The sequence below is a fragment of the Polypterus senegalus genome, chromosome 4 (genome assembly GCF_016835505.1).
Source record: "Polypterus senegalus isolate Bchr_013 chromosome 4, ASM1683550v1, whole genome shotgun sequence".
Classification (NCBI taxonomy): Eukaryota; Metazoa; Chordata; class Cladistia; order Polypteriformes; family Polypteridae; genus Polypterus; species Polypterus senegalus.
The window spans coordinates 168,587,477-168,615,165 of record NC_053157.1 but is presented as its reverse complement, the minus strand read 5'-3'; positions in this window follow the sequence as shown (position 1 = coordinate 168,615,165).

The following is a 27,689-nucleotide window of genomic DNA, read 5'->3' as shown; positions in this document are numbered from 1 at the left end:
CTACTGTCGACCCAGCACATCACTGATCAATCCAGAGAGTCTTATTGGTAGACACTTTATTCATTATACACCTCCAACAGGAGAAAAAAACAGAAACCAACTCATATGTGTGCAGGTTGCTGTTCAAAAACTGTTCAATCTGGAAAGAAAATCTGAAAAGAAACAACTATTGTCCCAACTGTGATGCTGGTTGTGTCTTTAATAATAATAATTCTTTGCATTTACATAGCACTTTTCGTACTACTCAAAGCGCTCAGCGATTGCAGGTTAAGGGCCTTGCTTAAGGGCCCAACAGAGAAGAGTCCCTTTTGGCATTTACGGGATTCGAACTGGCAGCCTTCCAATTGCCAGTGCAGATCCCTAGCCTCAGAGCCACCACAAAAGGACACATATAGAGATTATATACTGTTTAGGCATCATTAGTAATATTATTATTACTCTTATTTTTAATATTATTGTTCATTTCATATTATTATTTTTATTCATCATTACTATTAGTATTTGTATCATACTTTTGAAATTGAATAAAAATGTAATTTTTCATGCCAAAAAAATGCAATGCTTTTTACGTGCTTTTTTGGAATAAATTGTAACACTAAGGAGGTTAAGTTCAAAACCTTCAAGATGGCATCTGAAAGACAAACTACCCTGGAAAATCCTTAAGCAGTATTTACCACATTTGTTTTCCGAACGCTAAACAAATCTCTCCACGGAGTCCAGTTAAACTCATGTTTTCTATTACACTGCCCTATTATTCAGAACATCATAAGTAACACACAGTATTCATCATATAAACACTAACATGTTGTCACAGACGAGCACATAAGAGGCAGTCAGTGGGCTTGGCTGACAATGGTAAGCTGGAGCAGAGGTTGACCCTAACGTTGACCTCACTTACAGTTCCAGCCCCTTGGACACACCCCTTCCTCCTCAGCAACTATAAAAACAAGCCACTTTCCCTCACTAACAAGTTCTGTCTTGGACACAGTCTGAAGAGATCACTTGGCTGCATTAAGTTTGATTTGATTCACTGGTTTGGTTTTTCTTCCTAGGACTCTGAATATACAGCGTTGAACCAATAACCCTTCTGTTGTCTTTTGTGTCTCATTACAATGTTTAACTACGCAGACACAACATCACCACAACATTTTAGACGACAGCAGCAAACAATATTCTAAGTATAAGTTTGCAATAAATCCACAATACATGAATATATACAGTATTAGAATTGTACTCATGTCTTCAAGAATAAAAGTCTCTGGTTTCAAAATATTATATTGCTAGCGACTGGGGGAGCCCGATCGAATCGGGCTACAAATTTAACATTTGTGAAATCCATACTTTCTCTGCAAAGAATTATTTGTTTTTTAAGTCCTTGAAATGATTTTGTTATCATGGCACTGATTTGTGGTTAAAATAGACCTTTTCGGCCGCCGCAAGGCACGGGCTCCTCGACTTCTTTCAACCCGTGCTGCATTTGCGGCTGCTCGAGCTTCTTCAGTCGCTTGTGCATGACTGGCATGATGTCTGTCAGCATTAGTAGCATTCTGTAGCGCATGTTCTTCATCTGTCCTTTGTATCCGATTTGCACAATTTCTTTCAGCGTTAGTAGCATTTGTAGCCATACACTGCTCATCCGTTTGTTGTGCTCATTATGTACGTGTGGTTGTATTAGCAACTCTATGTTCCGCGTCAGTCATGTGACTTTGTTTCCTACGAATCCTTCCCGTGGCTGCTGCTCTTGTGGCTCCTCGAGGTATTACTGTGAGCACCATACATATGGATAGTATCAAATTATATATAAGGATTGTGACAGAGTCAAAATTTCAAAATCATGGGGAAAATCATGGAGCTGGAAACGTCAGGTTTATATAGAGAAAATATGTTGATCAATTATTTTATTTCATTCCACATGAACAAGCAGTGCCCTGCAATAGTTAGCTTTTAAAATGATAGATTTATGTGGAAAGGGAGGTGTGGGTTTTTTTTGTTTTTTTTTTTAACAGCTGTAATACAGGCAGCCCAAGTGAGTCTGAAGAGGGGATGACCGACAGCCTTGTGCAGAGAAGTGCAGTCTCCAAGTCCTCTGTATTTTAAATGGTATGATTGTAGATGATTAACTTTTGTTTTTGTTTCTCTGTAATACAGATAGGTTGATATTTCCGTATCTTCCTCCTCCTCTTTATGCAGTGACTGCACATTGTGGACACCATTTTTACTGTGAAATGACACATACTTGCATAAGTTGCAGTTTTTGATTATTGTTGAAGAAATTGGATATGAGGCATTTAACACTGGTCCACCGGTTAATGGGAGATGAGGGGTAATTGTTATAAGAAAATTAATGTACCTGGGATAATGTTCATTTAGAAGGATGGAAAGCATTAAAAGCATCAAGGACGGGCTGCACAGAGATTACCTCGATTTGTGAGCCTGCCAGAATAATTGCTGGAGGTTATTAGGCTAAGAGAGTAGAAAATATGGTGCAGCCTGATGATACATAAGTGAGAAGCAGAAAGCAGCTTTTCTGGGTACAGGAAGCAGAAAAAAAAGATAAACACTCCAGGTTAGAAGATTGCTTCTCCAAATATGTAACTGCATAATTGAAATGTCAGCTGCCATTGCAGTCAATGCTCTACAACATTAAGCAATCTGTGTCTGCTTGCCTTCACTGTTTCTGTGAAGCTGCATGACTTCCTCAAACACTTATCTGTGCTCATTCTGCACAGTAACTAATAGCTCTATTAGTACAGAATGCAATATTACCAAGACCTTTATTTGGTCTCAGCCATTATTTCAAACAGGACTCAACTCAATTTAGAATTACTGATCAGAACAGTAATTACAATATTTTAATTAAGTCTAAGGATTTCTGTTGTCCACCCGTGACTGCTTAGTTAGGTATGGCTTCTAATAACCCTACAAAAGTAAAAAGTTTAAAACTGAAAAATGGATTTCATGATCAAGAGATAAACAATACAGCGGGTCCTTGGGTTAAAACACAGTTCCATTCCTACAACAGTGATGTAACCCAAATTTTGGTGTAAGTCAAACACACCCTACCCTAAGTCACTTACCTATACTAACAAATTTGCAAAATCATAATCTAGAACATAAAAAGACAACTAAGCCACAGAAAAAGGAAAAGGACATACATATACTGTACTGTACACTGTATTGTAGTAACAGAAAAAATGACACAAAAAAATGAGTGTAAAAAAAAATTCCTTCCGCTGCGGACAAGCATACTAGTTCACATACGTAGTCTGTAAGGATGCTAACAGTGTAAGCCAAAACACTCACGTCTCAATTTTTCTGGGAGTGAGTGTTGTAAACTTGAAACGTGATATGTCGAGATGTTGTAACCCGAGGACCCCCTGTACTTTGGAAACAAAGATTCGAGAACTTCCCATCATGGAATGTGGTTTGATATCTTAATGGGTATGGTAGTCCAAACTAAATGATAATCTAATCACTGGAAGCATGCCAAATTACGTATCATGCTATTACTGAATTTCAAAAGCTAAAGAACAATTCGCTTTCAGCCATTCATTCCACTCCAGGCAATGTGTACCAGGTCATACGAGTCAAATGATGGGTTGCAAAAATCCACCATTGCAAGCTGTCTCTTATAAAATCAAACATTGCCAGCTCTTACCTGCTTCCGTGTCTTTGCCAGTGGGAACACAAGTAGCGCAAAGGGTCTTTGGTCGTCTGCCACCTGCAATCAGGGTAAAGTAATAGACATTAAAGGATTAACCAATAGGATTTGGCTCAGCTTGTTAGTTTTTGTCTTGACTGACGACTGGTGAAACCATCATGAAGAGAGGCATTTTGAAATTAACAGCGTGGCCATTAAAGGAACCATTGAAATGTACTTCTCAGAAAAGTACTATAGTTAAATGAAAATAGTCCTTAAAAATGAGGCCATCTTGAAAAAAACCTGCAATAATTAAGTGTAAGGTAACCACACTATTAACTCAAAACGAAATGATGAAATTATACTTCACAATAATTAGATTACTTGTATATAATTATGCATTCTCCTAACAATTTAATGACTCATTATATATATTTGTGCTTTTTCATGTGATTATTTCATATTTGCAATTTACTTAATTTTGGCAAAAATAGTATTCTATACATACCAAATGTAATAAGCATATTACTAAATTTTAAAAATGATTTTTTATTGAACAGGAAATTACTGCATGCCAGTCAAATTTCTATACATCAGTTTACTTCTCAACAAAATCCACAGCTCAGCTTTGACACTATTCTAGAAATCTGAATTGGAAGGCATGGTGCCGTCATTCAATTGCCACTGTGATTGTATTGATTGTCATGTATTGGTCCCGGGTTATCTACTGCACTAGGAAACTTCACACACTCCATGTACACCTTTATTGAAAGACAGACTGTACTCACCAATGGAAGAGCATTGGGCCATGAGCACCTAGTTTACCACAATAAATTATTTCAGAACATGATTGCAAACTAAAGTAAGATGCTCCATCCGCTAGACAGACGTCTGAGATTAAAACAAAACTAAATAATGATACAACACCGAAATAGGAAAATTATTATACACACAAGACTTTTTAAACTGCAAAGTCCAAAAAACAATAAACTGAACACATTGCCAACTGCTTAAAACACCTACAACTTGACACTCTGTTCCAGAATACAAAGTCATCAATGACTTCATCATAAGATATTTGTGTAGCAACTGCACGGTTGATGCTAATGACAGCAAGATCACTGGGCCGAGTCATATGCCATGGTGGACCTCAAGCAGGTCTTAAAATGAGCTTCTGCTAACAAACTTCCCACTCTCTCCCTGCATCTGTCACTGAAAACAGCCCAGGGGGAAATCCATAGGTTTGGATACATTTCTGTGAGCTGATTTTCAGGAATGAATGGCAGTAACTCAAGTGAGTTTATGTTCTTAAAGGGCAAATCAAGCAAGTCCTTCAACTTATAATATTTATTTTGATTTTCAAAAGGCTTTTTAATAAAGTACCACATGAAAGTTAGTGATGAAACTAGAAGAAGTGTGAATTCAGGCTATGGCATATAGCTGGAAATAAAATTGGCTCAAACACAGGAAGCAAAGTGTTATTATGAAGGGAACTTTTTCAAAATTGGTTGATGTTAAAAGTGGTGTCTCCCAAGCATTAAAGAGAGCAGTGGCCCCAGTGCTTATGTACATAAATGATCTGAAGAAGAATATTACGTGAAGGAAGAAAAAATGAGAAAGATGAAGGAGTCATGGTGGACTATATACATTCAGACAGTATACAGAAACTAACAAGAAGGCTAATAGGATGTTAGGTTATATAGCATGATGTGTGGAGTACAAGGCAATGGAGGTTTCACTTACATATATACAATGCACTAGTGAGGCTTCACCTGGAGTACTATGTACAGGCTGGTTTCCATATTACAAAAATGATGCTGGAGTACTAAAGAAAGTCTAGAGAAGAGCAGCTAGGCTGTTTCCAAGACTAAGAGGTATGAGCTATGAGGAGACATTGAAGGAGTTGAACCTTTTCAGCTTATTAAGAGGGGACACGACTGAAGTTTTTAAAAGTATGAAGGGCATTTAATACAGAGGATGTCAGGTGTTACTTTAAATTCTTCAGCAAGAACACAAGAACATTGTTGGAAGCTTATTAAAAGATTTTGCACAAATGTCAGGTTTTTTTTTTTGTGCAAAGAACCGCAGATGCATGGAGTAATCACCACATAGTAATGTGGAGAGAACGACTTTAGGGGCCTTCAAATATCGAATTGATGTGATTTGGTGAGTAGGATGGACGAGCTCGTTGGTTTAAATTGTCTGTTCTCATCACAATTGTTCTAATGTATCAACTTCTATCAAACTGTCATCATGTCCGGCTAAAGACTAAACCAGCTCAACATGCTACAAATGCATTTTTCATTACTTATTTCATTCATTGATTTATCTATTTGATTCCAAATCTGGTAAAATGACAGGCTTTGTACTATATATTTGTTAAGGTAATATTCCATGTTTGTGTGCATTTAAAAAAAAAACAAAAAACAAACAGGTGTACGCCTGCAAGTTGTCAGATGTTATTTAACTGAACTGTCCAGCGACAAAGTTTGAGAAAGTGACCGACTCCTTGACAGTCACAACTTGTCGGGCCCTGATCTGTAGGGGAATGAATAATCAAAGGAGCAGACACAGCAAAAATGATACCGACTGGGGAGGCATTTTCCACCCTAGACATTTGTCCATATGGCCTGTGCCAGAAACGCTTCTTATTGTCTCTAATGAGCTTGTCATTTTTTTTCTTCTTGGCCTCACGTTGTTAGTAGTTGAACACACCGAGGCTGATTGGTGAGGTCTGCGCATTGGCCACCAATTGACATGACTGGCACCTAAGCAGAGATTTTCATTTGTCCGATGAAATCACAAGTGAATGCCAGGCCCAGAGAAGTTTCTTCTTTCACAATATATCACAAATTGTCAAGATGACTTGTTTTGTGAGCCATTTTCTTCCATTGATATATGAACACATAACTGAGGCAGGCAATGTCATTTTTCAATTAGTTATGAGACAAAAGAATGAATTCTAGTTACATTCAGTTCAACATTGCCTCGTATTTGTTTGGTAATTCTGGTATTCTCATTACTGTTTGTATGACCTTTCTATTACACAACAAGGCCCCATGTTAATAAAATTTCACAAATAAATACATTTTGTACTTTTAATACTTGATAAAGATTATTGACAATCATACATTATATCATTGAAATACAGAAAGTTTTAAAGTCTTCTCTAAGAACAGAGTTGGACCTAATAATAAATAATGACCACCCAAAAACCATCTCTGACCACATTTCAAAGATGAACATCCAGTCTCATCAACCTTAGCCTTCCCTCAGACCGTTCAACCACCTCAAGCACTTTGTTAATCATGTGTACTGTAGCACATTATATTGTAGATATATTTTCTATTTGCTAGGTATGCAATTTATTATCAAAAATATATATTTATAGTGCCGAAAACAATTATAACAGCTTATCTGAGGTCAGATAGAGACCATCTGGTAGTCATGGAAACTCATATCCACAGAGATGCTACAGTAATATGGATATTCTGCTGATAATCGAACCTTTTAATGCAGAAAATAGGAATAATAACCAGCTGAAAAAAATAATGCATCTACATAACAAAAGTATCCATTTAAAGCCTGCATCAACTTGAAAACTGTTCCCAGTTTGCAGGGAGGAGCAATAAATTCAAGGGTTTGACTGCATTCTTTTGACATTGTTTGACAGCCTGTCTGATGGCAGGTTCTAGACATCCATATTCATGATGCACAGCCCAGGGAATAAGAGCTGTGGCAATAACTCAGGGCATTTGAATCTGCTTGAAGCTCAAAACAATAATGTATTCTGCTCAAATCAGTAACTCAAAACTCCCAAATCTTAGGTAGTTTTTAAATGCTGCTTTGCTATTTTTTGCAAAGATACTCCTTTGTTAAGTGAGGCCGGTTAGTTTACCCAACAGTAGGTGCCAAAAGAACAATAAAGGGGCTTAATTTTATGTAAGCAGTGGTTGGAAGGAACTCCTTTCATGTGTTACTAGGGGACTGAGTAAGTCCGACTGCAGTGCATTTGCTTGGATTCCCAGAGTCCCTAAGGTGGACCACTTTTAGACCTCAGTGTATACCACAGAATTGTTGGAGCAACTGCAGCTGAAACAGGAAGCTCTGAGAGTACAACCCCAGACCTTTTACACACTGTCAAGGAACACAGAAATGAGCCGTTGGGTGGACTTAAAAGTCCCATCTACTCTGTATGATATGAGCTTGCCATCAAGGGTCAAACACTTAGTGAGAACTCAACTGACTAGAAGAGATAAGGGGGAGAGTGTGGAGAAGAGTGTAGTCGATGGTGAGGGTACTGTGACTGGATTGAGATTTGATGCCATGCAAAACTATACACTGCTCATGGGCAGACCTGAGTTGGCATGAAGGAACATTGCGACCCACCCTAGTGTCCTCATATGCACAGGAGCTGACTCATTGACTGCTCTTTACATAAGCATTAAGGATGCACTTTGTGTTCATTCTCTGTTCTTCTCACATGTTTTCAAACTTTGGCTCTTTGTTTGGAACTTCATTTTTATTCTAGGAAGTTCTTTAATTTGAAGAGAAATCTCACCATTTAATAATACTAATAATGATGATGATGATATATTTCATTTACAGTACATAGCATGCTTAAAATGCTTGTGAATGGTCATTCAATTAGACAACCACTTATGTTCAGTCCACAGAGTCTGTTTTTCCTAAAAGTGTACATAGCAGAGCCTCATTTTATATAAAGGATGCATTCCTAGATGGTACAAGGCAAAGTATAATGAAAATATTCCCACACTATTGCTTATATTGCCTTCTAAGGTATGAACTTAGACTTTTACTTTCCATTGGTTTCCCTATTCCAATTAATATGTACAGTATGTACTACATATGTGGCAAATGCAAACAAAAATCTGTATCTTTAAATACAATGTAATATGATTGTGCCGGCACCTCACACAAGGCTACTGTGGAAATATATGTGGCATCTTTTGTATGTCCAACATGGTGAGAGTCCGGGCAGAGAGCAGTTTCATAAAAATCACAGTAATCTCTGCCCAGGAAAAGACGCATGTGGAGACTGAAGCAGTGAGACAACAGCAGAGGATTGTGTCTCCTTCACTCTCTTGTGTTAATACAAAATGCAGATGGGGAGATGGAATGAAAGTAGGAAATGAAAATTATCATGACTGCTATATAAAAATAGATTTGGCAGAGAATAACAAATTTGCTATACAGTCCTGTAGACTACTCGTCCCAGTTTAAATTCATTATAGCCAATGTTCCTTCTGCTTCAGTGCAAAATATGAAGCAATTGCTGACTCAAAGCATTAGATGTATTTAAAGAGTAGTTTGATACTGAGATAAGCTAGTTATCTGTATTTGGAAACAACAATGTAACATTAACATAGCCCAGGGGTTTTTAAACTTAAGCTGTAACATTCTCAAACTAGCCGAAAAAATTAAAGGATTTTAATCAAGTGAGATGTAACCTAGAGAGTGTTGTAAATGACACTAGCAATTTCTAGAATTGTTTTCTTTATGCTGTTTGGTTAAGTAATAGAGAAAAAGGAAAAACAAAGATAGGGCTTCAGTCTGGAATTTCTGAAAAGCATGTGGGTGTGTGCCATATTTGCCAGTTAATTTCATTTAGCCTCCTCCTAAAGGTTGTCGTTTGCAGAATTCTAGCAATATATCTGCTCAGTTACTGCTGTGCTGAAATAAGACATAATCAGATTGTCAGCCAATTTCATCCCCATTGCCAGATAGCATTATATTTAAATGAACAATGCTCTATTTCTGCTTGTAATAATGAATTAACTCTTGCATATAAATGTGAGTTACTTAAGATATAAAACACTGACAATTTGATGGCACAGCATAAAATATACCATAAGTAAGTACTCAATACCTCTAGAAACATTCATTTAAATTATTTTTTTAACCTAATTTTCAGCACAGATTCACTAAACAGCCAACCATTTAACTTCTCCCAAGGTTCTGCATGTATTTAGTCGGCCACAGACTCTCTATGATGCTGTACTTTTTTTCTTTATTTTTTTGGTAGCCATTAATCTTCATTAAGTATCTGGGATTTTTGTGCTCTTACAATACTTTCAGACATGCTCTGTAGTGATTGCATATTTTCCCAAGGTGGCACGCCAGATCAGGATGCACCCATTAAACTGGAGCACAGGCTAGTTAGGTGACATGGCCAGGCCGACGTAGTGAGCTGTGAGCTGGAACTGAACAGGCAGACATGGAAGTGTAATATCCTACCACCTTAGCAGGTAAGACGATTCTGTCATTTTTCAGCCAGGGTCCGTTCCCTGGCTTATGCTTCTTTTCCTCTATTGTGTTGTCTGTATTCATTGTGAAGCATTATTTTACATGTGTTTATTATATTTATATATTTCTTGTAACCTTTGTTCTGTTTATTACTTACTATCTATGTTTTCTACTGTGTCCCTTGTGTTTTGTGGATGGAACCCCATGAGGAACCACTGAAGGGCCCCCCTCAGCCTGCATATTGTGAGGCTGGGAGTTGATCCTTCAGCGGTTTATTGACTGGCATTTGAGTAGAGAGACCCTGTGTGAGTTTTGTTTCTTTGGATTTTGTTGTTTTTTTTTTTAATTTTGCTTCTGCTTTGTGGGTTTGGCCTAGTATTTTGCATTATGACAAATTCACTTTGGATTGCCTTTTAGGCAAATCTTTATTTTTGTGGGGTTTTTTTGCCATTTTTATCCTTTTCATTGTATGAATATTGATATTTATAAAGATTTCATGTTAGCCAGAGATTTTCACAGTTCCCCTCCCTTGTGTGGTGTTTTGCAAATTGTTGGTATTTTTGGAACATTTATAATATTTTGAAGTTTCCCCTTTGGGGCCAGTGTAGGATGAAGCAGAATATGGGGTAAAGCAGGAAAGAACAAATTTGATTCTAGGCAGGCAAGAAAAGGACCTGGTCTGGTTTTGTGGCTTCTTTGGAGGCCTCCCATTCCTTTGCTATTTTTTATGCACTCCAATCATAACAGATACACTACTGCATGTCAGAGTTTGCTATTTTATAACCATAACCATATCAAGATCATCAGCTCTTTATAATTACTTGACTATTTTTGTTTTACTGTACTTTAACCATTTTGCGGCACACTTATTGTGTGCCTTATATCTTTTCTTTGCCTTGATTCAGCTCTATGATGTCTTCACCCATGAAGGTTTAATTTAAGGGCAGGCGCCAACAACATACAGAGTCTGAGACCAAGCAAGCCACTTTTTCAAATGTCATGTAGCTTCACTTTTCTGATTGCAGATAGGGCCTGTAATGGCTTTTTTGTTACACATTCACTTTTTAATGTTTTGTTTTCTCAATAAGAGGTCTTGTACAGATTATCAAATTATTTTATATATACTGTATATCATTTTTTTTAATATACCTGCAGTCATAACTTGGAAAGCACCTTAGCATAAAGTCTCCAATCAAAGTAACAAGAAGCCCACAATAAAAACAAAGGGCAGACAAAGTGACAAAATGAAAAGATTTCCATCCATCCATCCATTTTCTAACCCGCTGAATCCGAACACAGGGTCACGGGGGTCTGCTGGAGCCAATCCCAGCCAACACAGGGCACAAGGCAGGAACCAATCCTGGGCAGGGTGCCAACCCACCGCAGATGAAAAGATTTATTTTACACAAAAATGATCTGCAGCGCAAAAGCTCTGATGAGCACAAAAATCACAAAAAGAGTTGTCTTTTAGAAAAATTGACAATCTAGTGCCAAACAAATCCCAAAGTACAAATCCAAAGTTGTAGTAAGAAACAGAGCAAAAAGGTAAAAAAAATCCAGTAAATCCACAAAGATCAACACTAATATTAATCACAAGAACTCACCAAGCACAATAAATGAACCGCAAAAGACTGTGGGTATTCCTCATCTTTTATAGGGTTAAGAGCAGTCCCTTTACAGTGATGAGCAGGTGTCCCCACCTCAAAACACATGAAACATAATAGAAGGTACAGAGACAAATGGTCAGCATTAGAGACAAAGAGTACATAATTACTCAAATAATAAACATCAACAAAAAAAAAAAAATCAAAAACAAAAAAAACAACATTTGAATCCCAGCTGGAGGATAAACCATTTCTGAAAAATAATGTCAGTTATGACGTTGTCACTGCCCTTTGTAAGTTCTTCATTTTGACCTTTTGTTTCTTATATTTAACCTTCTGTTGAATACGGAGTTAAATTGTGAAAGTTATGCATGGACTAAGACCTGAAAATGTAGCAACTGATACCCTAAAGTAGAAGTTGAGATGCAGGTAACTCAGAGAAAGAACTAAGATGGTTGGGACAGCAGAGGGAGAGACCTGAAAAAGAGTTCAAAGAACAAATGGCTCAAATGCATTGGGCGCTGGTGTTTATATGAAACTTAAAAATGAAACAATGCTGATCTGTAAGTACTGCCAACTCCATAACCCACCAGCCAGAGAGCCAGACGTTGGATTCTGGTTAGTGCTATTTAGATTTTGAATAAGTAAAAACTTTGAACATCCATACTTTGTGATAAAATAAGATATAACATTACCATAAGAACACTTTTTTTTTTCTTCCGCCAAATACCCACATTATAAATTTCCAATGAGGCTCTTCAATGCTTTTTTTTTACCTACATGGCTTTGATATTTCTCACCAAGAGGTGGTGGGGTGGTTCTCATCTAGGAAACCACACATTGCATACAAGGTAAAGAGGGCTTGTCCTAAAGAAAGAGCAGACAATAAATAGTATGGCATCCTAGGCTGGCACACCTCAGTGGTTATTTACAGAAGCACACACCTCTGCTGGCTGCAAGTGCACCCTGAATGTCTTGATACATATTTTGTGGTTCACTCTCTTCAGTACCTTGACATTGTGATAATTATTGGCCCAGACACACTACGGTAACAATTTGTGGTGAGTTTTATTAGTTTTCTATTGGCAGCACTGTTGTATAGTTAGACCGCTTTGGTTTGTTGTGTGTAGCTCAGCTATTACAGCCCTCAGAGATTTATTCTCCATTTTTGTTTTAGTTGTAATTTGTAGGCAATATTTATATACTGTAATGTAGATATTGGACTATGGTAAATTGCTATTTCAGATATAATTTGTCCTCCCTAATACTCCAATAAATATTTTGTAATTGTTTGTTGTTGACTTTCCAAATTTTCCACAATTGTTATGCTTCTCTCTTTGCTGTCTTGACCTTTCCCTATAATTATCATCCCAAATACAGTTTGATACCAGATACAATTTACATGTAGGTTGCGGTTTTCATTTTAACTACCATCTGTGCTTTTAGCTGCCAGTAACAGTTTTGCATTTTGTCCTCAATTGCAGATATAAGTAAACATCTGATGCTAAAAATCAACAGTAATGTATGAAACCAGTGAGGAAGATTTGAGTGTGAGCAATTTTGAAGGTGAATGTGGCTTTGGGTTCTGGCATGAGTGTACCAGTAACATTGTCTGTGTCATGAGTTTGTAGAAGAGGCCAAAACATAAAACAAATCATAAACTCTGCTAGCAAGAAGAAAAAAAATCTTCAATGAACAGCATTCCTAAAGGGGTGCACGATAAGTTATAACAGAAAAAGTCACAATTCCTGGCAATTTAGGTCAAATGGCCACCCACACCCTCCTAGGCATTCTACAATATTATAAATATGATCAAGATAGTCCAATAAGAAGACTAAATCCTTTCATTCTTGGACTCCAAGACTCCCAACTTTCCTTGGGTGGCACTGGCAGCATGGAAATTTAGTAGTTGTTATGCACAGTGAGTCCCAAGGCATGCGAGTCTCAGTAGAGGGTGATATACCACCATACCCCTACTAGATGAACAGAGTTTGGGAGCATGTGCTGATAGCGTGTTGTCGCATCCACCACATGTCGAACAACCTTTATTTGGACCAGAGTACTGATGGTGACACCTTAGCACAACACTTTTTTTTTTTTTAAATAGTGGCTGATTTAACCCTGCAAGTTTGATGACCTGCTTGCAGGGCTGGATGCAGATTAACGTCATACCCAGGAGGAAGCAATTGCAGGTTAAGGGCCTAGCTCAAGGGCCCGAAGGAGCAGAATCACTTTTGGCATTTATGGGAGTCGAACTGGCAACCTTCTGATTGCAGGTGCAGATCCCTAGCTTCAGAGACTCACCACTCCACCCAACAGGCAAACAAAAACTTCACAGAAATTAAGTTTTTCACTTCACAAAAATGTTCAGGCTCACAGTGAAGCTCCATAGAGGAAAAAGGCAAAATGGAGTTACTTAAAAACACAAGGCAATCCAATACAGAATTACCAAGGCAATATCAAAAAACAGAGCACAGAGGTCAAAAATCCAGATATATCAAAAAACACAAGAACTCGCCAAAACCCTCCAGTGCACCCTAAGTGAACCACCAGGAGCCACGGGAAAACCCCCAACCTACAGGGTGGAGGGCAGCCACTGGCAGTGACCGGCAGGCAGACCCACCCCTTGGGTCACAACCCAAAGAACACATGGAACACACCCAAAGCATTGAAACTGAGACATAAGCAATGCCAACAAACACAAATAAGCTTGAGATATACAAAAGAAGCAAAGAGAAACAAAGGCGACGGAAAGCATGAATAATGAACCCTAGCTAGGGAGGAACCCTGATTCATCAAGACAGCAGTGGCACAATGCTACTAAGAAACAAGACAAAATAGAGGAAGGTCAGCAATAGACCAATGGCTGACATGCTTTTATGTTTTTTCAAATGGCTAACAAACAGCTCTAATCTAGCTATTCTAGGCTAAAGCAATGAGCCTTAAGCCTTGATTTAGCATCTCAAACACAAGCAGACTGATTGTTCCACAGTTTTTAGGCCCTGTAGCTAACTACCTAACCTTCCACTGTTGTCGGGTATTTAAAACAGGTGTTTAAAGCTTTAATTGTGGATCTAGGATATGACATTGTTAAATCAGACAGGGTGTAAGGGAAACACAAAAATTACTTATTCAATCATGTCTGAAATCACATAAAGAAATCCCCAACAGGCCATGCTGAAGTAAGCAAGAAGAAACAGAAATGACAAGACAAAGTGTAACCAGGTTTTCTTTGCTCAGGTAGCACTACCTATAAAGCACATCACCACTGGGCTTCCAAGACAAACTCAGGTCTGCAAGCCACACAGAGTGAGAAAAGTGACTATCATGGTCAGTCAAGTGAAAGGAGAATTCCATCAGTTCCAGTGACTAATTGGACTTCTGAATTAAAGGGTGTCTCTTTTACTTAGTGGGCTTGTTGCCATAAAAGCACTAACTGAGTTAAAACAAGCTGAAATTCAATAATATAAAATTTAGCAGACAAACCTTAAATCCAAAAACACAAGTCCAAAACGCAGAAGAAGACATGAAAAGTCACTAATCACATTTGAGAATAAGGCTGCATTTCAAAATAAGACTGCTAATGCTAGAACAACCCCCTATCATTATATGTCTCCTGCTTCCTCATCACATTACTGCCAATTAATAATAATGGTTCTGAAGCAACAGAAACCAACAGGAGAGCCAAAGAGATATAGGCAGGCATAAAGAAGGACTAAGAGCAGAGCCCCAGCCCTTTTCTGACCCATTCTGTTTAAATAAACAGTGATGGCAGAACAAAAACAACCATGGCTCAATGGATCCATCTTATGGGGTGACATCAGTGCAGGATGATTTTGATGGAACAGTGGAGTGCTTTCATGGCAAACTGGCTCACTTCATGCATTTCAATTCCATGGAGGGTATCTGAATGTCAATGGTGGTGCAAGGAGCAGTGTATTGATCTGAGAATACCCCCCAACTTTCCCCCTCACAAATTAACTCTCACAGCATTTGTGGTGACAGAGCAAGCTGAATACAGGTGTGCAAAGCGTGTGAAATAGAAAGCAATTTACGTGCTGCCTTTCTTTGCGCTTGCTGTATATCAAGATGTAATTGAAACGACTGAAATCAGAATGTGCTGATCAACAAAACATTTACCATATGGACAGAAAAATCACGAGTGAGTAACGTTTCAGTTTATTTCTCAGGTGACTGCTTTTTGTCGACAGCAATTCACCTGCCACTTCGCACAGGAGAAATCGTGTTTACTTTCTCATATACGAGGTACAGAGAAAGTATAGTAATCATGAAAACATTCGAACTCAATATTTTGATGAATCGACGTTATAGACCTACCAGAGTCCAAAAATACCGTTTTTTGGAATGGTATGTGTGCACAAGTGTGTCTGTGTGTATATAAACATGATAACTCAAAAACGCAACTAGATAGATGGATGAAATTCGGCATGTGGTGGTTACACTACAATTGATGATGTGTATTTGGGCCAAATACATCACCCGGAAGTGGTACTTTACCTGAACACATTTTTTTTTTATTCATGCAGCTGCAGAGTCCGATTTATTCAACTTTACTTTTATAATAATTGTTCAATATATTATTAATTTGATTTGATTTTTTGTTGATGGTTCCTTAACGTACATAATATAAAAATATAATAATGTTCTTGTGGTTTACACCTTAAATATCCATCCCTATATCCAAGTATACAAGAAAGTGTACAGGAGACCACTCCCGGTTTTTGAAAATAAAACAGCACTGATCGAGAGACTGACTAGGTCATCATACAAGATCAGCATATTGTTGCTGGCCCATCACTTTTGCTTTAAAAACATCGTTTAACAATGAAGCGACACAAACAAAGGTAGGTAAGCGAAGAGAGTCTGCCAAGTGCTGAAAAACTAAACATACTATGGGGTATGGGTTTTTTTGTATTTATTCTATATTTATTCATTTATCTTTTTTAATTCATATTCTCAACTCAAAATACCTGATATTGTGAAAGTAATCCATTAGCAGAATTATATTTTAAAATATTTGTCTCCCTTTATTCATGTTTCTCTCTCTCTGTCAATATAGATAGTTGAAATATCATATTCTTTTTGTTCTTAATATCAGCCTCATTGCAAACCAGGGATTTTTCCTGCCTTACATCCAAACCTGCTGCAGTATGCTCCAGGTTTCCTGCAATCCTGCTCTGGATAAACAGGTTTAGATAATGTACTGTATATATTGTTCTTACTCTCAGATGCTATCTCTGTCGTTTTATGTCTGTCCGTACTCCTATTACCTGCTCTTGCTCTGCTCATTATGGGTTTACTGTCCTTTCTGTTGGGCTATTCAAGTCTCACTGCCCCTAACCTTCACACTAAATGCTTGTTGTTCTTTGTTTCCCTCAATACAGCTAGGTGGGGTCTGCACACTGATTCAAATCTAAGAGTCCTGTTCTTCCTAAGCCCCCATGATTTTCATGAGAAAATATTTTAAAACTTATAAAATTGTTCATATTCAGTATCTAGTTTTGATTATGCTTGTTTTTATCAGACAAAATCAAAACCAGATAGTAAACCATTTAGTGTAGTAAGCTTCCATTAACATTAAACTCGTATCCAAATCTGTTAAGTGTATAGTTCTGCCTGATTGTGACACAAAACTAAACTCTGTAGGAGCTCCATTTCATAATTACTAAAATTAAAACTGAAACTAATAGACATAAAAATAAAATAGAAATGTCTTTGTGAAATAAAAACTAAACTAAAACTAAAAATACACGATGAAGGAAAACTAAAACTAAACTGAATTTCCAAGTAAGGTCAGAAAAAACATAGAAATAAAAACTAATATAAAAAGGCAAAACTATAATAACCTTGCCACACACAAATATAATGAACAGGTTAAAATAATCTGTGGTGCACCAAGAGTAACAACGCTAAAGCAGCTATGGTATTTGCAATAGTTTGGCCATTCCATGCACCTTTATGTTGTTACAGAATGATTATAATCAAATGTCTTAAATTTCTAAACAATATGCAATTCATTTGGGTGGATTTGATACAGCCTGTATCATGGATGTGAATCTCAAAAAAATAAAGGGAAATCACACAGAAACAGTACAACTACTTTGATGTGAGTGCTAGTAGTTTGCACAACCGAGCAGAAAGCACATACACAAGATGCGAGACTGCTGTGAAAATGTGTGTGGCTTCATACAAAGTTTAGTTTTTATACATCTCGAAGTGAGAGTGGTAATGGGTGTAGACAACATTTTTGTGTTTATGCTCCGTTTACACACGAGGCCCCAGGTCTCAGTGTAACCTGATTAAAAAGACAAAACAAGTCTTTGGAGTAAATGTTATACAACATCTGTCAAACATTTGAGTCAACATACTGTAGACCATCATCTCATACCGCACTTTCAATACCTTGCTGAGGTCATAACCCGGCAAATTAAAGTTGTTCTTAATGTGAGTGGAGACAGCGCATTTTAAACCAGACAAAGCCTGCATCATCACATGTAATAAAAGAAAAGGTTTTCTGACAAATGGCAAAAATGTAAAAAAAAAATAAAAAATAAAAGTCCTTTTTCAAATGTTTACTAAAATTATGTGAAATATCTATAAGAGTTTGCATTCTTATATATGAGAAGGATTAGTTGTATTTTACTGTTTCTATTAGAACTTGTACTGTTTTCTATTACAAATCGTTCTTGATGTCAACTTAAAATCTTCCTTATTAAATTACTTCAGGTACCAGGTACTGTTCGGAGGAATTTGTATTGTACTATTTCCACATGACAGACTTGACTTGACTGAAAATATGTGATCAAAATTCAAACTTACAAAGGGAATGTACATTTAGTCAGATATTGATAAATGTAGTCAAACCTTCATGCTTGTACATTCAATGACAAAATGGTAACAAAAAAAGGAGAAGCCAAAGTAGTGACATATTTCTGCAAAAACACAGGAACCAGAATAAGGTAATAAAAGAGATTTGGAACCCAAAGTGAAGTTTAAGAGTAGACTGGTGATGCTGTGTTTTCTTCATTAATAATGGTTTTACCAAGAAATGGCAGTGCTCTATTCTTAGAACATGAATGGAAGCTTACTGTAAATAGGACATTGTCAAATCTAGAAATGAATGGGGCCTTCAGAGAAGAGAGGAGTCACAGCATAACAAATATTAATTACTTTTTATGTTTTATAATTATTCACATTTCATAAGCTGCATGGTTCCTGTTCAATGTTGCTTTCTATTTTTTAATGTTATTATGTGTTCATAAAGTCGAAGCTGTTAAATTGCTTTCACGCCATAGTTGTTCCATTCTCTTAATGACCCTTCTTAAAAACTCCTTTCAGTGCCACTTAAATGCCCATAATTTAAAAATCTGGCAACAGCTTTCCAATCTTGAATGAGCATATAGCATGCATGCTGTAATGTCTGCAGTGGAAGCATCCTCTTTATGGGACCTCCTCCTGGCACATTGGCCTGCTGTAAATTACCAGTGGTGCTTGAAAATGACTAAAATGGCTACATTCGATATTTACTGTAAATGGAAGAGAGTGATACAAAATGCAGTAATCACTCAGGAAGTTGGGCAAGTTGATTTATGTTATAGCTCATACAAATGTGGGTGTATCAGCTGGGACCCTAAAGGCACCACTTGTATTTCTCTTGTAGAGACATTGCATCATCTACATTATAAGACTGTGATAGTTTAATCTATATGAATTTTAACCTCATTTCGTCTGCAATGTGGCATCCAAGGTGCTATATAACACCATTATATTCAACTTACCTACTTTTTGTCTCTAAATCCAAAGTGGAAGAAAGTCTCCTAAGTTCCTAACATTGAACAACTGCAGCTAAATATTTTGCTTAAGGGTAGCACAGAGGCATAATGGTAAGAGCTACTGTGTAACAGTTCTAGGAAGAAGGTGTACTGACTGCACAGGATGGCAGCATGTTTTAAAGGAAATGTAATTAGGTGGAAAGAAAAGTTCTAAAATAGCCAAAGTCAACTACAGGGAGATTGAGAATTTAAAAAACAAGCTCAGGGCACAAAACCAAAATCATAGTCGGGGCATGCAAAGAGAATCGAAAACCAGGATACACACGAAAAGTGAGCCAAAACATAAAACCAAAAGTTATAGTCAAAAAGACAGAAAAGTCATGGACTGGCACCCTGCCCTGGGATTGTTCCTGTCTTGCTCCTGATGCTGCCCTGACAGGATCTGACCTCCTGCAAATATCATGTACACTTAGCAGGGTGAATGGAAGATGGAGAGATACAGTAGATGTTTTGTTTGTGATGTGTAAGAAAATAGACTCTACATCCAACCCATTCTGTATATATCCTGAGGCTGGCAGAGGCTTTCTTTCTGCTTCATTATATTGAAAGCAAAAACTCAATGAAAGGCACAACAAAAAACGCAAAATTCTCTCAATATCCTATTAATGGTAATGGAAACTGCAGGATATTCACATCAGTGTATTGTAAAATCCTAATAAAGTTTGAAAATAATAATGAATGTGCTCATATGTGAAAAGCAAGCAGTCTTGACAGCAGAAATCTATCACATATATACAGTATTTTCCATCTCAATTAAAAATAGATGCACATTATTTATTTATTCAGAAGTTGACAAATTCCCCCGGAAAAAATGTGCTGCTCTGTTTAAATGCTCTGAACCTACAACAAGACCTCAAGAACAGCCCTGAAATTCCCCCTTCGCTCATTTTTTGCCACAGACAAGACCTGAAGATGATCTGCTTTACACTGAGATCAGCAATGCCGCATAAAGTAGGGGAGTCATAGAGGAGGCAAAGATTTAAGAAGAAACGGAATTTGCAAAGATAAAACTTGATTAAGGCACAGAGTGCCCTAAGATGTACCACAGGATCTGCCAAGGTATCGTTGATTTGCACTTTCATATCCTATTATACAAACACAAACACAGATAAGATTTTTATCCAACTGCCAAAAACCATCATGAATGTTTTACTTCTGCCTAATATATACTTTCTTATCTGAACATAAACACGTGGAGGCACTGTAGATACTTCAGTAGTACTCCCCCCTACTTTTTTTTGCCATACACACACAAAATACTGCATACTTGTCTATTGTAACAATGCCGATCGCCAAGAGAATTTGTCATTGGACATGTGGAGAATCAACACTTATGTATCTTCAATGGCTGCTTATCACACTAATTCATCTCACCAGCTTTGCTCCTGTTTCTCCTTTTCAGTCACACACTGCATTGCCAAAACATTGTGCCTCTAAACTTCTTTTCTTTTTCATCATAGGAATCACCACCACCTTTTTATTCTAAAATCATTATGATCGGAGCCTGTCCAGTTTTCTCCTTTTCACAACAAGATATGTTTACCACTTTTATAATGGTGGTCATTTCAATTGCGTTAATCTAGGCTAGTTTTGTGCAAATTGCTTCTAGTTGCATAGTTAAATTTATTACACAGAGTTTCTGTGTGAGGGTATCCAACAACCAGGCCTTCGATGACGATTACTGGTGAACTGTTGTGGTCTTTAAAGGAATTTAAATGGGTAGCCATTTGTCTTAGAGTTCTCTCTTAGGCCAACTTCCCCACCGCATCACCACTACAGGTGGTTTATATGCAGTATGTTAATCGATCCTTTTTTTTACCTGACTTTTAACTGCTCATATCTTGCACTAGAGAAAGGGCATAGCATGCTTTTTTCCCCTCAGCATTTGCTGTCCTGTCCTCGACTGGTTATGGCCTGCAGGGATCACTCCAGGCCGGGACCACTCCAAATCTAACACATACAGAGACACAAGGTGCAAGTTTTTTCAAGCGCTTCCCACAATCCCAACACCAATACAAGTGAGCACAATAATAATAAAAAAAAAAAACACATGACACTTTGTCTTCTCTTATTTTTCATTGCACCTCCTCCTTCCTTCAGTAAGCTATGTCACCTTTGTTTTGACTCTGGGTCCTGGAGCAGTGGCAGCTGGCTCCTTTTATGTAATCCCCAGGGGTATTTCTTTTGTCCTATAGATTTGGTCCGGAAGCACTTGCAGGTAAGGTTGGAGCCCGATGACATAGGGCTCACCCCCTGGAACCCAATAGGGCGGAGGCACCAAAATCCAACTCCCAAAGTGCCCAGTAGGAATCAGTGGTACCGTAGCAACCTGGGGGGCTACCACCTAGGGATCTGGGGGAGATAATGCCCTAAGAACCCTCTCTCTCCCCAAGTCCTTCCACTTTGGAGATATCCTGGCCAGGCAAGGGCGCTGGGCATCTGTCACAGGTTATACTTGATAGCTTATATCTCATGAGCTTTTTTTGAATGGACATCTGGCTCCACTGGCCTGGGAAGAGACAAAGATAGCTTTTGCAGCCACATCATATTCTCAAGAGCTCTCTGATAGTAGGAGACCCCACTACCCCCTTGTCTTCCTCAGTGATTAGGTAGGAAGCCTGTGAAAGTAAGCAGGTGATGTCTTCATAGTCAATGACAGGTATTTTGTGAAGCTGGGCAAGGAATCTGTTTTTCCATGGTTGCATCTTTTCTGTCCTGAAATGTGTAGCAGTGTTACAGACTAGGGAACTGCCCCTTCAGTGTTGCACTATTGGGCAGTTTCGTAGGGTGCAGAGGTAGCTGGGAAGAATGCTGGCCCTTTAAATGCAGGAACCAGCAAGACTCAGAGACAGAAAAATCACCATTACTTGTCTGTCAGAGTCATCACAGTTTTACTTGTTTGGATTATACGTGGCTGTCCTGGAATACTGTCCTGCTAGGATACAAGCTCGGTCTTAAGTCCATCTACATTGTGCTTCGTTGGAAGGAGCGCTCCCACACACTTCATCCTGAAACTTTATATTCACCTATACGAACAGTACACAGGATCTGCCACACTCCAAGCTTCAATTGCATCCAATCCAAGATCCAGTTTAAGGGTTGTGAGAAATGGCTGACAGACTAGCCTGGCTGGGACACCCCTGTAATGGAACGATGGGGGAAGTCAGTGACTTTTGGACATTGCCTCCCCAAAGCAGTAAATGGCAGCTCCCCTGGAATGAAGCGGTGCCCTGGATTCCCACAGGGCATCCTGGGACTTGGCACCCAACAGAGCTGAGAAACCGAGCTCCGTGGGTGCCACCAGGATGTGCTGTGAAAGGACTTGGGGAGTCATGCTTCCCTTATAGCCCAGAAGTACTAGAAAGTCACGAGGAAGGAAGCCCCGAAGTACTTCCGGGCTGATTAAAGACCTGCAATTCTCCATCTGACCCGGAAGTGCTGGCAGGTCACGTCGGAGGAAGAACATAAGCACTTCTTGGTCAAGGAATATTTAAAGGTCCTTTGAAGACCCAGCAAGCGAGCCAGAGCTAGGTGGAGATGAACAAAGCTTGCTGGGAGGTGTGGAGGAGGATATATATATATATATATATATATATATATATATATATATATACACTAATAAAAGGCAAAGCCCTCAGTCACTCACTCACTGACTGACTCACTCACTCACTCACTCATCATTAATTCTCCAACTTCCCGTGTAGGTGGAAGGCTGAAATTTGGCAGGCTCATTCCTTACTGCTTACTTACAAAAGTTAGGCAGGTTTAATTTTTCAAAATTCTACGCATAACGGTCATAAATAGAACCTACTTTCGTCCATATATACAGCCATAGCCTGCAGCTCGGTCGCCATGTGAGGCAGAGTTGCGTCCCGCATCATCATGCCTCCCACATAACTGAGTGCCTGCCCATATAAGGTAAATATTCGCGGGTGAAGGACTGTGCTTAGCATATTCATAAGTGCAGCTACTGCGGAAACCCTCTGATGCTGAACAAGCCTTTGTACACATATCAATAGGAAAGCAAGGTGTAAAGCTTAAGTTTAAATTACATTCATAGACACGCTGTCGCTAAATATTCGCAGGCAAATCCACAAGTTAATACCGAGAATGCCTGTTACACACCTTAGATTCACGAGTACCGATTTGGGTAGTGATCACTTCGATGATTGAAACCTGTACAAAAAACGCATTACACAATTGAGAAGGCAGCAAAAGAATATGAAGCGAGTGATGCATACAAGCATATTCATAAGTGCAGCTACTGCAGAAACACAGTAAACCTTAAGTTTAAATTAAGTTCATAGACACGCTGCCGCTGGAGTTTGTCATGCCTACGACGAATACGATATTCACGAGATACAAGTTTAATGAGAAGACGCAGGGTGTAAACGAGACTTTTGGTCACTTTGTAAGGGAATTAAAATTGCTGTAATGGAGTTAAAATTGCTGGTGAAGGACTGTGCTTATGCAAATGAATAGCAAAGCAAGGTGTAAAGCTTAAGTTTAAATTAAGTTCATAGACACACTGCCGCTGGCTTTTGTCATGCCTAAGACGAATACAATATTCGCGAGATACAAGTTTACTGAGAGGACGCAGGGTATAAACAAGACTTTTGATCACTTTCTAATGGAGTTTAAATTGCTGGTGAAGGGCTGTGCTTATGCAAACAAAGATGAGATGATCAGGGATAGAATAGTGTTCGGCACAAACTCAGCGAAAGCGCGAGAGAAACTTTTAAGTGCCGGGTCTGAGCTAAAATTAAATAAAGCCGTGGACATCTCAAGATCACACAAGATATTCGCGAGATACAAGTTTAATGAGATGACACAGGGTATAAAGCCTCGATGCTGAAGACCTGGCAAAGTCATGGAGAGCATGGAAGGACGAGTTCAGATTATACACAGAACTTGCAATGCTGGAGGCAGAGGAAAACACTATGGTCAGATTATTCCGTTATCTTATTGGAGAGTGCGGCAGAGAATTGTGTCAGGTGCTGACCGGTGATGTAAGACCTGATGAGTTAACCATGAGCTTGATGATACGTAAATTTGATGAACATAACAACCCGAAAATAAACGAAACTGTAGAGAGGTTCAGATTTTTTTCAAGAAATCAGGCAATTGGAGAAAATATAGACAACTATGTCACAGATCTGAGAGTGTTAGCAGGCATATGCAATTTCGGGGAGATTAAAAGTTCCCTTATACGTGACCGAATTGTGTGCGGAACCAGTGATGCAAGTTTGCAACAAAGATTATTGAGAGAAGACAAACTGACTTTAGAGAGGTGCATACAAATATGCAGAGCCACAGAACTGTCAAAGGAGAACAGCAGAACAGTCACACGGGCTTCCCTATTCTATACTTCTCCCAGTGCATCTCTCTAAACCCTCCATGTGGGAATATTATCATAAGGCTTAACAATCTTATTGTTACACCTTCTACGTGCACCCAACCGTCCTTATTACGGAGTCTTCCTTGCTTTACCGCTGGCTGCTTCTTTCCATTCACCTTCCTAGCTCTTTATTTAAACAGTTTTCCTTCTCACTTTTCCGCTCCTTCGCTGTCTTCTCCCTTTTTGTTCAAAATACGTGCCTCCTTGCCTTTTTACAGTCAGTTCCCCTTACGTCACACCATGGTACGTTTAGCAAGGACCCACAGGCATAGTTTGCCCTCAATTCTTCTTAAACAGATATCCCACAGACTGTTAATTACTGGGACATAATCTATAAAAGGAAGCATGTGGCAGAAACAGTTAAAAGCACACAATAAAAAATTTTGTGACAACCGTTACAAGACACTGTCGCTAAATACTCGCAAGAGATTCCACAAGTTCATAGACATGCTGCCGCTAAATATTCGCAGAAAAATCCACAAGTTAATACCGGGAATGCCTGTTAAACATCTTACTTCATGAGTAGCGATTTGGGTAGTGAACACTTCAATGAATGAAACCTGTTATCTTTACAATGGTTGACAAACACGGAATGTAAACTTCAAAACAACACGTCCTCCAAATACGAACTTGATTGAAAGAAATAATGATAATCAAATCTTTGATGACAGCAACACTCATAACAGTGACAAAACAATTACATTGACAATCAGGTTATGTTATTTTTAAAATGTTTCCTTTTCTTTTTCATAACTTCTTTAACACACTACTTCTCCGCTGCAAAGCTGGTATTTTGCTAGTATATATATATATATATATATATATATATATATATATATATATATATATATATATATATATATATATATACATACTAATACTAATACTAAGGCAAAGCCCTCACTGACTCACTCATCACTAATTCTCCAACTTCCCGTGTAGGTAGAAGGCTGAAATTTGGCAGGCTCATTCCTTACAGCTTACTTACAAAAATTAAGCAGGGTTCATTTCAAAATTCTATGCGTAACGGTCATAACGGTCGACAACATCCGCCATGTTAAACTTTCTTATTTATGGCCCCATCTTCACAAAATTTGGTAGACAGCTTCCCTGAGCTAACCAAAACCAATTTACGTACTTATTTCGGTGGTATGACGCCACTGTCGGCCGCCATATTGAACTTTTCAACGGTCTTTGTTACTTATGGGCCCATCTTCAAGAAATTTGGTACGCGGGTTCCCAACGCTAACTGAATCCTACTTACGTACATATTTACGCCCATAGCCTGCAGCTCGGTCGCTGTGTGAGGCAGCGTTGGGTCCCCCATCCCAATGCCTCCCACGTAGTTGGCTGCCTGCCTATATAAGGCCATCCGTCGCTTCAGTCTCTTCATTCACTTCCTTGCTTCGCCACAGTATTCACATCTCCCTGCTGATAACTGCAGCCTTTTTATTTAATCCACGGCTTCTCCGCTGTTTTATTGTTCGTTCATTACGATTATAGTTATTGTGTAGGTATTTTAGACTTAGTTTACATTGTTCAGGTACCCATTTCCTTTATCGTTCCAACCGTACCCCCATTAACATGTCTATCGAGGTATCAAAGAACTGTCACTTACCAAATGGTTTCCATGCCCGGAGATGGCACCTGCCTTTTCCATTCTCTGAGTTACATATTGTACAGCCATATTAGGCTCACTCTTGATATCCGGAGGAATATTGTGTCTTATGTACTGAATGACTGGGACAGGTTCAAGGTGTGGACTGATGACGGTACAGGAGATAATTATACTACACAGGAGCACTAGAAGAGTGAAATGCTTAAGCCCTTCACCTATGGTTCTGCATGTGAGTTGATGGCTGCCGCTGAATTGTTTGGTTGTCACTTTCAAGTGTAACGAAATGGCCAAATATTTTACACCTTTGGACAATCGCCAATGCCTCTTAAACATCTTAGATTCACAGGTGACGATTTCAGTAGTGGACACTTTGATGTTTATGAATGTTTAAACTTTCAAAAGCTGGATGTGATTTTATCGATGAAACCGGTTGTATGCTTACAACGCTTGACAGATGCCGAATGTCACTTCAACACAACAAGTCCTGCAAATACTGTTGTAATTGAAACAAACCATGAAACTCAAACCGATTATGACAGCAGCAATCCAAGCTGTGAGAAAACAGTGAAAAGGAGGCGTATCAGGCGTCGTGGTACATTTTCTGATGCAGCTAGACGGAAACAAAGTGACGCTGCCACCAAATACTCACAGAAAAATCCACAAGTTAATAGACACGCTGTCGATAAATACTCGCAGGCAAATCCAAAAAGTTCATAGAGACGCTGTCACTAAATAGTCACAGGCAAATCCACAAGTTAATAGAGATGCTGCTGCCAAAATACTCACAGGCAAATCCACAACTTCAATGACACGCTGCCGCTAAATATTCGCAGCCAAATCCACAAGTTAATAGAGCTTCTGTTTCTTGGAATGATCCCAATAATGAAAAGTGGCTCATACGAAAATAACAGGTTTGGCTCAAAAAAGATGATTGTGGAATTGCGTATGACCCAAACATACATTATGAATCTGACAAAACAGTACACATTGGATCCATGGATGCTGACTGTGAATTTTGTCAAGCTCATAGATGGAAATGCGAGTCTGATGGTTTGTGCTGTAACGGAGGTAAAGTCTCTCTCACTCCTTTACATAAACTTCCTGACCTTCTTGTGGACCTGTTAAATGACGCACATCCTCAAAGTGAGCATTTCTTGAACAACATTTGAAAGTACAACAGCGCATTTCAAATGATGTCATTTGGTGCTAACCAAATCGTTGAGGGAAATTTTATGCCTTCATTTAAAGTCCAGGGACAAGTGTACCACTTGATTGGCAGCCTTTTACCTATGCCAACTGAGGAACACAA